General features: G+C 55.4%; 1 long non-coding RNA gene across 3 annotated transcripts; it reads right to left on the bottom strand.

Annotated features, from left to right (window-relative positions):
- Positions 1-826: 826 nt before the first annotated feature.
- LOC110258817 lies at positions 827-14,636 on the bottom strand. Of its 3 annotated transcripts, XR_002341251.1 has the most exons (6): positions 14,447-14,636; positions 12,135-12,333; positions 11,376-11,400; positions 8,313-8,377; positions 7,910-7,957; positions 6,290-6,328 (listed from the first exon to the last, which is right to left on the bottom strand). It is a non-coding gene; the product is annotated as an uncharacterized LOC110258817 (long non-coding RNA). The 3 variants fall into 3 exon arrangements; XR_002341252.1 differs by lacking the exons at positions 6,290-6,328; positions 14,447-14,636 and adding an exon at positions 827-901 and having other exon boundaries at positions 12,135-12,491; XR_002341250.1 differs by lacking the exon at positions 14,447-14,636 and having other exon boundaries at positions 12,135-12,488.
- Positions 14,637-15,001: the final 365 nt, after the last annotated feature.

The raw sequence follows: 15,001 nt of genomic DNA, 5'->3' as shown, positions 1-15,001 counted from the left end.
TCAACTAACGTCACAGCACAAAAAATGAACCTGAATGTATACGGGGAACTTTTCATTAATTAAAACTGTATGACCCTTTTGCCGCTCAGTGTACCACGAGTTCCCCATTCAGTGCCGGACGTTGTCACTGGTGGAAATTGGAGGAATGGGTTAGGGGAGCTTTCTGTGATATCTGTTCACCATTTCCTCTTAGTATGATCTTGTTGTTCTAAATCACGTCTAGTATTGTTTTCCAATTGGGAAATGTGGTTCCGTGGAGGGATCTAGTACAACTAGAAACATCAAATATCAGCGAACGTCAAAACGTGAGTGAGGTCACCTTTGCTTTTAACCAGGAACCAAATGTTGAGTTTAAATGAATCATTATTTCCATGGTTGTGAAATTACCAACGGAGTTATTCAATTTGCTTTTTGGTTGGTTGCTTGCTTGCTTGGCTTTTGGCCATTTTGCCTTTTCTAGGCCCGCTTCCCTTGGCACACGGAGGTTCCCAGGACAGGGGTCTAATCAGAGTTGTAGCCACTAGCCTACGCCAGAGCCACTGCAACTCGGGATCCGAACCGCATCTGCGACCTACACCACAGCTCACGGCAACCCCGGATCCTTAACCCACTGAGCAAGGCCAGAGATCAAACTCGCAACCTCATGGTTCCTAGTCGGATTCGTTAACCACTGCGCCACGACAGGAACTCCAGTTAGTTCATTTGAATTTCCATCATGCAGTGAGAATGGTGCATGGTGGGCCATGGCTAGAAATTGTACTAGAGTGGTCCACAGTATCATTTGGTCAGTGCAAGGTGCACCCTGTTGTGTGGCCACCGGGGAATTATTCTAGCCAAGCTCGCAGAGGACAACTTGTCCTCAGACTTTTGAAGCACGATCCTTTGCTCCCAAAGCAACAGTCTGGAAAATACATGAAACAGAGAGAACGGAGTGATTACTGATTGCAGAAGACCACAGGGAAATGACAACAGCTGATCCCGGCCAGCCCTCAATGCCCACAATCCCACCTGCCAGCAGAGCCTCCAGCATCCAAGTTCTACTTAGAGAGATCTTGCTCTTTGGGTGCACTTCCAACCGTTACCTCCCACACAGGGTTTGTGTGAAAATGCCTCTTGGGAGCGGAGACAACCAAGATAATGACCATGCAGAATGGTGAGGTCAATCCCACTGACTGATGACTGACTGATTTTCACACTCCAGGGCATGCTGAAGTTCCAGCCAGGGCTTGAATCTGCACCACAGCAGGGATCCAACACTGGACCTTAACTATAGGACACTAGGGAACTCCTCACATCCCTGTAGAAGAAAAAAATGAGGAAGGGGACGTAGATCTCTCTGCGCTCATGTCCCAGGTCTGGGCATCCAACTCTGGAACGCCCTTTCAGGACACACCGCAAGACACCATGACAGGGAGGCAGAAATCCCAAACGTGCAGAGGGAGAGACCTGCCTTCTCACCGCCACCTGACACTCACCAGGCAACTTGGTCTCCAGGGTCAAGGGCCTAGGAGAGGGTGCGTCCCACAACCAGGGCCCTCAAGGGCAACAAAGGAAACTAAGTCAACAGCTCTTGTGCACAGGACCCTCAGGGTGCGACCCACAAGCAAGCTGGCACCATGGCCAGAGACAAGAGCTGGAAGGAGCCGCTTCGGGAGGGAAAAGCCATTCTCCCTCTCAAAGGAAGGAGACACGAATCCAAACACAGCACAACAAAGACCAGGGACCCAAGTCGTCTTCGGCTTAGCAACTTCAGAGGGGAAAACACCACAGCGGAGTTCCGCTCAGTAGGCCACCCACCCAAGTCTAGCCCCCTTCCGCCCTCTCCCGGCAGCAGGTGGAACCCAGCTGCTCCAGGAACCCTCTCCCCCTGGATCCCAGCTGCGTGCTCTTCCCTACCTGCAGCCTCCTCATCTGGCGGCAGTCGGTGCGCTCCGCCACCGAGTCTGTAGAAACACACCGCGGGGAAGCGAGGCGTGAGAAGGAGTGGCCCTCCCGTTTCCCCGGCTTCCCCGAGGTGACGGCGGGTCACACAGCATCACCGGGTTTTTTCCTCCAGGTGCCCAGGCCTTCCTCTGCTCCAGGGACTGAGGCCCGCCAACACAACGTGAGCACAGATGCCAACATTCGGGCATCTCATACCTGCTCCCCCTCCTTAGGAACATAGGCGACGAACATCTTTACACCAATTTCTTTCTCTTTTGCAATTGCACACTCACCGCCCACCCTCCAAGCAGCAGGCCTAAGTTCCAAGTGTCCGGGAACCCTCTCCCACTGGCTCCTACCTGAGAGCTGTTCTTACCTCGATCACTTTCTGCGAGGTTGCTGTCAGCGAGGTCGCTCTCCACACACACTCTCCAAGCTCCAAGCTGCAGAAACACAGACATGAGGAATCGAGGTGTTAGCGACCGTCCCCACTCGGACCCTACTTAGGGTTGACTGCGGCCACACAGCACCGCCCTGGCTTGTCCTCCGTGTGCTCAGAACTTCCCGTGCGTGCTCTATGGCCTCAGAAGCATCAATAAAACACTGGCCACAGTGGCAAACCGTCCGAGGTCGTGGGCTGCTGAGGGATGGCGCTTTACACGCACGCCTCCCTTCTAGGAGTCCCTCCGGAGGCCTCAGCCCCAGCGTGACACACCTGAAAGTCCAGCTGCACGGACACCCTTGCGTGCTGGCTCGGGGAGTGAACCTTGGCTGCTTTCTTCTGTTCACTGCCAGAGGCAGACCTAACTACTGGCTGAATTCAATGAAGCATAAATGGCTCCCTCTGGACAGCGGCTGCCACGCTGTGGACAGCAGCTCTACAGAAACACTGAGGAGACGGGTACCCCTGCCCGTGAGGTTCCTCTCCAAAGCACACATAAAGAAAACTCATAACCTCAACAGCAACAGCAAAGAAACAAGCCAGGAGTTCCCGTCGGGGCGTCGGGGCGCAGCAGAACAAATCCGACCGGAACCACGAGCTTGCGGGGCTGATCCCTGGCCTCGCCGAGGGGGTTAAGGATCCAGCGTTGCCGCCAGCTCTGGTGTCGGTCGCAGACACGGCTGGAGCAAAGGCCTCCCCCCAGCACTGGCCGGTGCGAACGTACACCGGTACAACCACTACCGAAGGCACCACGGAGGGGCCTCCCAAAACGGAACGCAGCACAGCATGCGACCCAGCAAGCCGAGCGAGCGCCCTGGAAGATACCACGAACACACGTATCCAGGAAAGAGACACATGCCCCTGTGTGTGTATGGCGGCACCACTCACAACAGCCAGGACAGGGACACCACCTCATGTCCACAGGCACAGGGATGGATCACGACCATGTGGTCCACATACACGAGGGAATTCACGACTCAGCCAGAAATCCAAGAAGAAACCAATGCCATTCAAAACCATAGGGCTGGATCGAGACATTCTCATACAAGCGAAGTACGTGACAAAGAGAGAGATCTCACTTAGATGTGGAGTCTAAACCATGGCACAAAGGACCCTGTCCACAAACCCATGGACACAGAGAACAGACTTGTGGCTTTCGTGAAGGGCACGGACTGGGCGTTTGGGGGAGTCGATGCCAACTAGGCATTGAGAATGGAGCGACGACGAGGTCCTCCTGCTGCAGCGCACGGGGAACTGGATCCCATCTCCTGAAATCGACCGGACGGACGATAACAGTCCAAAGGAACCTGTGTTTATGCACACACACGCCTGGGGAATGTTGCTACACGGCAGAAATGAAACAACACGGCACCTCAATGAACACAGAGACAAACAGAAAGGACAGTGTCTGACGAGCCATGAATGGAAAGACAACCCGCAGAAGACGCTATCTGCAAACCTTACATTTGGAACAGGGGCTCATGTCCAGAATCTGTGGGAAACAACGCCAAATCAATTGACCCAAAAGGCAATAACTCAGGTGTAGGTGAGCGGAAGCCTGGGAGACCGCTCCGTCCAAGAAGACAACAGACAGCAGCACACACACGGAACGTTTCCCAAAGTCACCCACCACAACGGCAAGGCAAAGCAAAGGCACAACGAGCTATCACCTCCCTCCTGGTAGGACGCGGAGTGTTTTCAAGCGTGAACAGGTCGTTTGGGAAGATGTGACTACCTGGGACTTCTGTACGCTGTGGGAGGGAAGGTCAGCTCGCCCAGCCAGGACGGGAAACACTATGGCAGGTCCTCAGGAAAGCTGCCCACGGACCTAGCACGGGACCCCGCAGTCCCACTGCTGCGTGGACATCTAAAGGAAGAACCATCGGGTGTCGGGTAAAGAGACCGCCATCCAGGATCCCGGCAGCGCCACACACACAAGAGCCCAACAGAAACAGAGCCCCAGTGCCCACGGGCACACAGACTGAGAAAGACAACGGGATGGATACAGCCACAGAAACCCTACCCACTGCAGCAGTGCACAGAGAACTGGAGGACATTACTGATCAATTCCTTTCGGGGTTTGAGAGCGGCCCCCGCGGCATATGGAAATTCCAGGCGAGGCGGCAAATCAGAGCTGTAGCACCGGCCACCCCAGCCGCAGCAAAGCTGGATACCAGCCGCGTCTGGACCTCTGCCGCACTGAGCAAGGCCAAGGGTCGAATTCGCTTCCTCAGAGATACCACTCGGGTTCATGACCACTGAGCCTCGACAGGAACTCGCTGGAGGACAGCATTTCAAGCGAAGCAAGTCAGGCACAGAAGGACAAAGACTCTCTGATGTCATGCGCATCAAGTGTCTGACACACCATCCTGAGCAGAGGCTGGAAGGGTGGCTGCCCAGAGTGGGCAGGAGGTGCGGGTGGAGCACAGCGTTCACACACTCCTCGGGACACTCACAGCCTGAAGGGGCTCGAGTCCCTGGCACTTTGAAACAACGGTATCAAAGTCCACAAGGCAGAGAGGGAAGCGAAAAGGAAAAGAAAGACCAACAGAGGAAGCAATGCCTTTCCCCCAAACCCTTGCTCCAGCCGGTGGGGCAGAACGAGGGAATGGACGGTTAGCCTGTGGTCATCGTGAGACTCCTCAAGTAGAAGCTGGACAGCTGTGTGGTGCTAAGCCACAAACAGCTCCCACAGCACACACCCACTCACACTGATTGCCAATCACACCAGCAGGCCTCACACGCACCACCCTCCCACCCCCCCGGCCGTGTCCCCGACACCTTACCACGCCATACAAAGAGCCTCCTTTCGTCCAGGGACCCTAGAACCTGGGGTGGCCCTTCTTGGGAAGTCCGTCTCTTTCACCCATCCTTCACCCTCATTCCCAGGAGGAACCAGAATCAGGGTTGTCTCTGCAACCAAAGGAGCAGGAGAGCCCCCCACCCGCCTCCCTCGCGGGCCCCCCCCCCATTTCCTCAACACCTGGACTTCTCCTCAGCACAGCCGGGCTCCAGAATACTCACAGATTTCATCGTCCCCCCGTCCACTGTGATGAGACAAGAGAAAACACGGTGAGTGTCACAGCATCCTCTGCACTGCGGCCACAGGTCTTCCTGCCGTTGGGACCGCAGGCACGCAGACAGAAGGCAGCGTTGAGTCCGTTTCCCCAAAAGAACACGGCGAAGACCCCTTTGGAAAAGGCGCCAGCTTTTCATGGAAGATCTCCCAAGTCCTCGTACATTTAACAAACATTCAGGCTTCTTTGGCCTTCCATCGTGGCACAGTGGTTAACGAATCGGACCAAGAACCATGAGGTTGCGGGTTCGATCCCTGGCCTTGCTCAGTGGGTGAAGTATCCGGCGCTGCCCTGAGCTGTGGTGTAGGTGGCAGACGAGGCTCGGATCCCACGTTGCTGTGGCTCTGGCGTAGGCCGGTGGCTACAGCTCCGATCAGACCCCTAGCCTGGGAACCTCATCTCCATATGCCGCGGGAGGGGCCTAGAAAGGCAAAAAGCAAACAAGACAAAACAACATTCGGCTTCTTCAAAGACATATGCTCCCTACTGCACACTTGGGAATGATGCGGTCCTTTTGCAAATGCCCCGGGGAAGGAGCTACTGCTTGGTACCAACTTGGACTCAACAGTCCTCCGCACAGAATCTGCATATATCATCTACAGTGGATTTCTCAGATTTCCATTTCTGAAGGGGTACATCCAGAGAAAGGAGGCACCTTTTCCAACCTCACATCAAGAAAGGTGAGCTTACCTTGGGGCCAGGCTCGTCTTCCGGCTCAGCCCAGGCGATGGCTAGGACTCCTCCTGGCCATTTTCACGGGGCTGGCCCGCCTCCTCCTCCACCTCCACCTCAGGTACTGGGGCCGCCTCGTCCTCATGTCCCCAGCCCGGGGCTTTGCCTCGGTCTTCTCACTCCCACCGGCCTCACAAATCGTCGTCGTGAGTTCCTGGGGGACACACAAGTCACTGTCAGCAAGGCGGTGGTGCTGCTCACGAGGTACTCTGGGCGCCTCACCTGACTGGACAGGGGCTGGGAGTCGAGGGCTGGGGCTGGGGGCGGGGGCGGGATGAGGCACGGACGGAGCTCCTCTTGGCCCATCCTCCTGGGGAAACGTCTCGAAGGAAGGCAGACAGCACCCTGAAAGACCTGAGAAAGGGAGCCTTGCTCTCTTGCTAAAGGGAACCTCTCGTGGCGGATTCCCCAGCTGAGAAATGGCCAACACGAGCACGCCGGCTCTGCTGCCACCAGAGAGCCTCCCGAGTCCTCCTGCCCATTTTCACCTCCGGCCCCATTTCCTCCATCTGCTGAAATGGCAGGAGATCATTTCCGCTTCCCTACTCTTCCCACAGGGTGCTCCTGTGTTCACGCTCCATCCTCCGCAATGCGTCACCTCTTTTCTCTTCTTAGACCGTAATACTTCTCTTTGGAATACTTTGGCAATAGGAGACTCAGGCAGGGGGAGGGAGAGCAGGCCTTCCCGATGCTACGTACTTTGCACCACTGTCCCTAAACAACCTTTTTCAACCTTTCTCGTCGTGGACTCACAGGACCTCTGCACCCATGCAGGAGTGGACTGACTCCCCCTTCAGCCCTGCTGCCAGTCTTAGCCATTCTCTCCGTTCCAGCTCTGACAGTCTGCCTAGTCTACTTGCCGCCTATGTGTTGAACTGCACGCTATCTCTGTTGCTGTGGTGCCTGATTTCACCATTTTTTTTTCTTGTCATCCTTGTCGCTTCCTTTAGGGCCACACCATGGCATATGGAGGTTCCCAGGCTAGGGGTCTCATCGGCGCTGTAGCTGCCGGCTTACGCCAGAGCCACAGCAAGGAGGATCCCAGCCCCATCTGCCACCTACACCACAGTCACGGCATCACCGGATCCTTAACCCACTGAGCGAGGAGGCCAGGGATCGAACCCGCAATCTCATGGTTTCCAGGTCGGATTCGTTAACCACGCTACTCCAAGGCCGTCTCCTTCAACTCATCCAACTCTGGGAACGCCCCTTCCCTCAGGACACACCGCCAGGACACACCAGGACAGGGAGGCCAGAAATCCCAAACGTGCAGAGGGAGAGACCTGCCTTCTCACCCGCCACCTGACACTCACTAGACAAACTTGTCTCCAGGGTCAAGGGCCTAGGAGAGGGTTGCGTCCCACCACACCAGGGCCCTCAAGGGCAACAAAGGAAACTAAGTCAACAGCTCTTGTGCACAGGACCCTCAGGGTGCGACCACAAAGCAAGCTGGCACCATGGCCAGAGACAAGAGCTGGAAGGAGCCGCTTCGGGAGGGAAAAGCCATTCTCCCTCTCAAAGGAAGGAGACACGAATCCAAACACAGCACAACAAAGACCAGGGACCCAAGTCGTCTTCGGCTTAGCAACTTCAGAGGGGAAAACACCACAGCGGAGTTCCGCTCAGTAGGCCACCCACCCAAGTCCTAGCCCCTTCCGCCCTCTCCCGGCAGCAGGTGGAACCCAGCTGCTCCAGGAACCCTCTCCCCTGGATCCCAGCTGCGTGCTCTTCCTACCTGCAGCCTCCTCATCCTGGCGGCAGTCGGTGCGCTCCGCCACCGAGTCTGTAGAAACACACCGCGGGGAAGCGAGGCGTGAGAAGGAGTGGCCCTCCCGTTTCCCCGGCTTCCCCGAGGTGACGGCGGTCAACAGCATCACCCGGGTTTTTTCCTCCAGGTGCCCAGGCCTTCCTCTGCTCCAGGGACTGAGGCCCGCCAACACAACGTGAGCACAGATGCCAACATTCGGGCATTCATACCTGCTCCCCCTCTTAGGAACATAGGCGACGAACATTCTTTACACCAATTTCTTTCTCTTTTGCAATTGCACACTCACCCGCCCCACCCTCCAGCAGGCAGGCCTAACCCAAGTGTCCCGGGAACCCTCTCCCACTGGCTCCTACCTGAGAGCTGTTCTTACCTCGATCACTTTCTGCGAGGTGGCTGTCAGCGAGGTCGCTTCACACACACTCTCCAAGCTCCAAGCTGCAGAAACACAGACATGAGGAATCGAGGTGTTAGCGACCGTCCCCCACTCGGACCCCTACTTAGGGTTGACTGCGGCCACACAGCACCGCCCTGGCTGTCCTCCGTGTGCTCAGAACTTCCCCGTGCGTGCTCTATGGGCCTCAGAAGCATCAATAAAACACTGCCACAGTGGCAAACCGTCCGAGGTCGTGGGCTGCTGAGGGATGGCGCTTTACACGCACGCCTCCCTTCTAGGAGTCCCTCCGGAGGCCTCAGCCCCAGCGTGACACACCTGAAAGTCCAGCTGCACGGACACCCTTGCGTGCTGGCTCGGGGGAGTGAACCCTTGGCTGCTTTCTTCTGTTCACTGCCAGAGGCAGACCTAACTACTGGCTGATTCAATGAAGCATAAATGGTCCCTCTGGACAGCGCTGCCACGCTGTGACAGCAGCTTTAGAACACGAGGAGACGGGTACCCTGCCCGTGAGGTTCTCTCCAAAGCACACATAAAGAAAACTCATACACCTCAACAGCAACAGCAAAAACAAGCAGGAGTTCCCGTCGGGCGTCGGGGCGCAGCAGAAACAATCGACCGAACACGAGCTTGCGGGCTGATCCTGCCTCGCGGGGGTTAAGGATCCAGCGTTCGCCAGCTCTGGTGTCGGTCGCAGACAACGGCTGGAGCAAGGCCTCCCCCCAGCACTGCCGGTGCTAACGTACACCGGTACACCACTACTGAAGGCACCACGGAGGGGCCTCCCAAAACGGAACGCAGCACAGGCATGCGACCCAGCAAGCCGAGCGAGCGCCCTGGAAGATACCACGACACACGTATCCAGGAAAGAGACACATGCCCCTGTGTGTGTATGGCGGCACCACTCACAACAGCCAGGACAGGGACACCACCTCATGTCCACAGGCACAGGGATGGATCACGACCATGTGGTCCACATACACGAGGGGGAATTCACGACTCAGCCAGAAAATCCAAGAAGAAACCAATGCCATTCAAAACCATAGGGCTGGATCGAACATTCTCATACAAGCGAAGTTACGTGACAAAGAGAGAGATCTCACTTAGATGTGGAGTCTAAACCATGGCACAAAGGACCCTGTCCACAAAACCCATGGACACAGAGAACAGACTTGTGGCTTTCGTGAAGGCACGGACTGGGCGTTTGGGGGGAGTCGATGCAACTAGGCATTGAGAATGGAGCGACGACGAGGTCCTCCTGCTGCAGCGCACGGGGAACTGGATCCCATCTCTGAAATCGACCGGGACGGACGATAACAGTCCAAAAGGAACCTGTGTTTATGCACACACACGCCTGGGAATGTTGCTACACGGCAGAAAATGAAACAACACGGCACCTCAATGAACACAGAGACAAACAGAAGGACAGTGTCTGACGAGCCACTGAATGGAAAGACAACCCGCAGAAGACGCTATCTGCAAACCTTACATTTGGAACAGGGGCTCATGTCCAGAATCTTGTGGGAAACAACGCCAAATCAATTGACCCAAAAGGCAAATAACTCAGGTGTAGGTGAGCGGAAGCCTGGGAGACCGCCTCCGTCCAAGAAGACAACAGACAGCAAGCACACACACGAACGTTTCCAAAGTCACCCACCACAACGGCAAGGCAAAGCAAAAGCACAACGAGCTATTCACCTCCCTCCTGGTAGGACGCGAGTGTTTTCAAGCGTGAACAGGTCGTTTGGGAAGATGTGACTACCTGGACTTCTGTACGCTGTGGGAGGGAAGGTCAGCTCGCCCAGCCAGGACGGGAAACACTATGCAGGTCCTCAGGAAAGCTGCCCACGGACCTAGCACGGGACCCGCAGTCCCACTGTGCGTGGACATCTAAGGAAAACCATCGGTGTCGGTAAGAGACCGCCATCCAGGATCCCGGCACGCCACACACACGAGAGCCCAACAAACAGAGCCCAGTGCCACGGGCACACGATGAGAAAGACACGGGGAACGCCCACAGAAACCCTACCCACTGCAGCATGCACAGAGAACTGGAGACATTACTGATCATTCCTTTCGGGTTTGAGAGCGCCCCGCGGCATATGGAAATTCCCAGGCGAGGCGCAATCAGAGCTGTACCCCGGCCCACACCCCAGCCGCAGCAAAGCTGGATACCAGCCGCGTCTGGGACCTCTGCCGCCACTGAGCAAGGCCAAGGGTCGAACCCGCTTCCTCAGAGATACCACTCGGGTTCATGACCACTGAGCCTCGACAGGAACTCGCTGGAGGACAGCATTTCAAGCGAAGCAAGTCAGGCACAGAAGGACAAAGACTCTCTGATGTCATGCGCATCAAGTGTCTGACACACCACTCCTGAGCAGAGGCTGGAAGGGTGGCTGCCCAGAGTGGGCAGGAGGTGCGGGTGGAGCACAGCGTTCACAACACTCCTCGGGACACTCACAGCCTGAAGGGGCTCGAGTCCCTGGCACGTGTTTGAAACAACGGTATCAAAGTCCACACAAGGCAGAGAGGGAAGCGAAAAGGAAAAGAAAGACCAACAGAGGAAGCAATGCCTTTCCCCCAAACCCTTGCTCCCAGCCGGTGCGGGCAGAACGAGGGAATGGACGGTTAGCCTGCGGTCATCGTGAGACTCCTCAATTAGAAGCTGGACAGCTGTGTGGTGCTAAGCCACAAACGGCTCCCCACAGCACACACCCACTCACACTGATTGCCAATCACACCAGCAGGCCCTCACACGCACCACCCTCCCACCCCCCCGGCCGTGTCCCCCGACACCTACCCACGCCATACAAAGAGCCTCCTTTCGTCCAGGGACCCTAGAACCTGGGGTGGCCCTTCTTGGGAAGTCCGTCTCTTTCACCCCATCCTTCACCCTCATTCCCAGGAGGAACCCAGAATCAGGGTGTCTCTGCAACCAAAGGAGCAGGAGAGCCCCCCCACCCCGCCTCCCTCGCGGGCCCCCCCCCCATTTCCTCAACACCTGGACTTCTCCTCAGCAGAGCCGGGCTCCAGAATACTCACAGATTTCATCGTCCGCCCCGTCCACCTGTGATGAGACAAGAGAAAACACGGTGAGTGTCACAGCATCCTCTGCACTGCGGCCACAGGTCTTCCTGCCGTTGGGGACCGCAGGCACGCAGACAGAAGGCAGCGTTGAGTCCGTTTCCCCAAAAGAACACGGCGAAGACCCCTTTGGAAAAGGCGCCAGCTTTTCATGGAAGATCTCCCAAGTCCTCGTACATTTAACAAACATTCAGGCTTCTTTGGCCTTCCCATCGGGCACAGTGGTTAACGAATCGGACCAAGAACCATGAGGTTGCGGGTTCGATCCCTGGCCTTGCTCAGTGGGTGAAGTATCCGGCGCTGCCCTGAGCTGTGGTGTAGGTGGCAGACGAGGCTCGGATCCCACGTTGCTGTGGCTCTGGCGTAGGCCGGTGGCTACAGCTCCGATCAGACCCCTAGCCTGGGAACCTCATCTCCATATGCCGCGGGAGGGGCCCTAGAAAAGGCAAAAAAAGACAAACAAGACAAAACAACATTCCGGCTTCTTCAAAGACATATGCTCCCTACTGCACACTTGGGAACTGATGCGGTCCCTTTTGCAAATGCCCCGGGAAGGAGCTACTGCTTGGTACCAAACTTGGACTCAACAGTCCTCCGCACAGCAATCTGCATATATCATCTACAGTGGACTTTCTCAGATTTCCATTTCTGAAGGAGGTACATCCAAGAAGAAAGGAGGCACCTTTTCCAACCTCACATCAAGAAAGGTGAGCTTACCTTGGGGCCAGGCTCGTCTTCCGGCTCAGCCCAGGCGATGGCTAAGGACTCCTCCTGGCCATTTTCACGGGGCTGGCCCGCCTCCTCCTCCACCTCCACCTCAGGTACTGGGGCCGCCTCGTCCTCATGTCCCCCAGCCGGGGCTTTGCCTCAGTCTTCTCACTCCCACCGGCCTCCACAACATCGTCGTCGTGAGTTCCTGGGGGACACACAAGTCACTGTCAGCAAGGCGGTGGTGCTGCTCACGAGGTACTCTGGGCGCCTCACCTGACTGGACAGGGGCTGGGAGTCGAGGGCTGGGGCTGGGGGCGGGGGCGGGATGAGGCACGGACGGAGCTCCTCTTGGCCCATCCTCCTGGGGAAACGTCTCGAAGGAAGGCAGACAGCACCCTGAAAGACCTGAGAAAGGGAGCCTCTGCCTCTCTTGCTAAAGGGAACCTCTCCGTGGCGGATTCCCCAGCTGAGAAATGGCCAACACGAGCATGCCGGCTCTGCTGCCACCAGAGAGCCTCCCGAGTCCTCCTGCCCATTTTCACCTCCGGCCCCATTCCTCCATCTGCTGAAATGGCAGGAGATCATTTCCGCTTCCCTACTCTTCCCACAGGGTGCTCCTGTGTTCACGCTCCATCCTCCCCAATGCGTCACCTCTTTTCTCTTCTTAGACACGTAATACTTCTCTTTGGAATACTTTGGCAATAGGAGACTCAGGCAGGGGAGGGAGAGCAGGCCTTCCCGATGCTACGTACTTTGCACCACTGTCCCTAACAACCTTTCTCAACCTTTCTCGTCGTGACTCACAGGACCTCTGCACCCATGCAGGAGTGACTGACTCCCCCTTCAGCCCTGCTGCCAGGTCTTAGCCATCTCTCCGTTCCAGCTCTGACAGTCTGCCTAGTCTACTTGCCGCCTATGTGTTGAATTGCACGCTATCTCTGTTGCTGTGCTGCCTGATTTCACCATTTTTTTTTCTTGTCATCCTTGTCGCTTCCTTAGGGCCACACCCATGGCATATGGAGGTTCCCAGGCTAGGGGTCTCATCGGCGCTGTAGCTGCCGGCTTACGCCAGAGCCACAGCAAGGCAGGATCCCAGCCCCATCTGCCACCTACACCACAGCTCACGGCATCACCGGATCCTTAACCCACTGAGCGAGGAGGCCAGGGATCGAACCCGCAATCTCATGGTTCCAGGTCGGACTCACTTCTGCCATGCCACGATGGGAACTCGTCACTACTGTTAAACAGTGTTTTATTTTGCATCCCCCATGTGATAACCTATCTAATAGTTTAATTTTGTTTCTGGTGCAACACTGTTCTCTTCGGGGTACATATCGCATTTGATCTCTCCCCTGATCTCTTCCTGTCCCTTGGGATTGGTTTCACCTTTTGGCTGTTAGGAATAACGCGCTGCTACAAATGAGAGTGTACACGGTCTCTGTGGTAACATCCTGGGGACTCGTAATATTGCGCATGTGTCCAACCTCAACTAACGTCACAGCACAAAAAATGAACCTGAATGTATACGGGGAACTTTTCATTAATTAAAACTGTATGACCCTTTTGCCGCTCAGTGTACCACGAGTTCCCCATTCAGTGCCGGACGTTGTCACTGGTGGAAATTGGAGGAATGGGTTAGGGGAGCTTTCTGTGATATCTGTTCACCATTTCCTCTTAGTATGATCTTGTTGTTCTAAATCACGTCTAGTATTGTTTTCCAATTGGGAAATGTGGTTCCGTGGAGGGATCTAGTACAACTAGAAACATCAAATATCAGCGAACGTCAAAACGTGAGTGAGGTCACCTTTGCTTTTAACCAGGAACCAAATGTTGAGTTTAAATGAATCATTATTTCCATGGTTGTGAAATTACCAACGGAGTTATTCAATTTGCTTTTTGGTTGGTTGCTTGCTTGCTTGGCTTTTGGCCATTTTGCCTTTTCTAGGCCCGCTTCCCTTGGCACACGGAGGTTCCCAGGACAGGGGTCTAATCAGAGTTGTAGCCACTAGCCTACGCCAGAGCCACTGCAACTCGGGATCCGAACCGCATCTGCGACCTACACCACAGCTCACGGCAACCCCGGATCCTTAACCCACTGAGCAAGGCCAGAGATCAAACTCGCAACCTCATGGTTCCTAGTCGGATTCGTTAACCACTGCGCCACGACAGGAACTCCAAGTTAGTTCATTTGAATTTCCATCATGCAGTAAAAGAAAGACATGGCTTAGCATGTGTAGAGTTTGTTCGGAAATTTGGAACACTGAATGAACTAGAATCATTGTCCATGCCTGAATGTACTGAGTCAGGTCCCACAGTACCTTCATCTGGCTCAGTGGCAAGGTGCACCCTGTTGTGTGGCCACCGGGGAATTATTCTAGCCAAGCTCGCAGAGGACAAACTTGTCCTCAGACTTTTGAAGCACGATCCTTTGCTCCCAAAGCAACAGTCTGGAAAATACATGACAACAGAGAGAACGAGTGATATACTGATTGCAGAAGACCACAGGGAAATGACAACAGCTGACTCCCAGGCCAAGCCCTCAATGCCCACAATCCCCACCTGCCCAGCAGGCCTCCAGCATCCAAGTTCTACTTAGAGAGATCTTGCTCTTTGGGGTGCACTTCCAACCGTTACCTCCCCACACAGGGTTTGTGTGAAAATGCCTCTTGGAGCGGAGACAACCAAGATAATGACCATGCAGAATGGTCTGAGGTCAATCCCACTGACTGATCGACTGACTGATTTTCACCACTCCCAGGGCATGCTGAAGTTCCCAGCCCAGGGCTTGAATCTGCACCACAGCAGGGATCCAACACTGGACCCTTAACCTATAGGACACTAGGGAACTCCTCACATCCCCTGTAGAAGAAAAA

This window comes from Sus scrofa, unplaced genomic scaffold (assembly GCF_000003025.6).
Source record: "Sus scrofa isolate TJ Tabasco breed Duroc unplaced genomic scaffold, Sscrofa11.1 Contig469, whole genome shotgun sequence".
NCBI lineage: Eukaryota > Metazoa > Chordata > Mammalia > Artiodactyla > Suidae > Sus > Sus scrofa.
The sequence above is the reverse complement of the archived record's forward strand: the minus strand, read 5'-3'. Positions and strand labels throughout refer to the sequence as shown.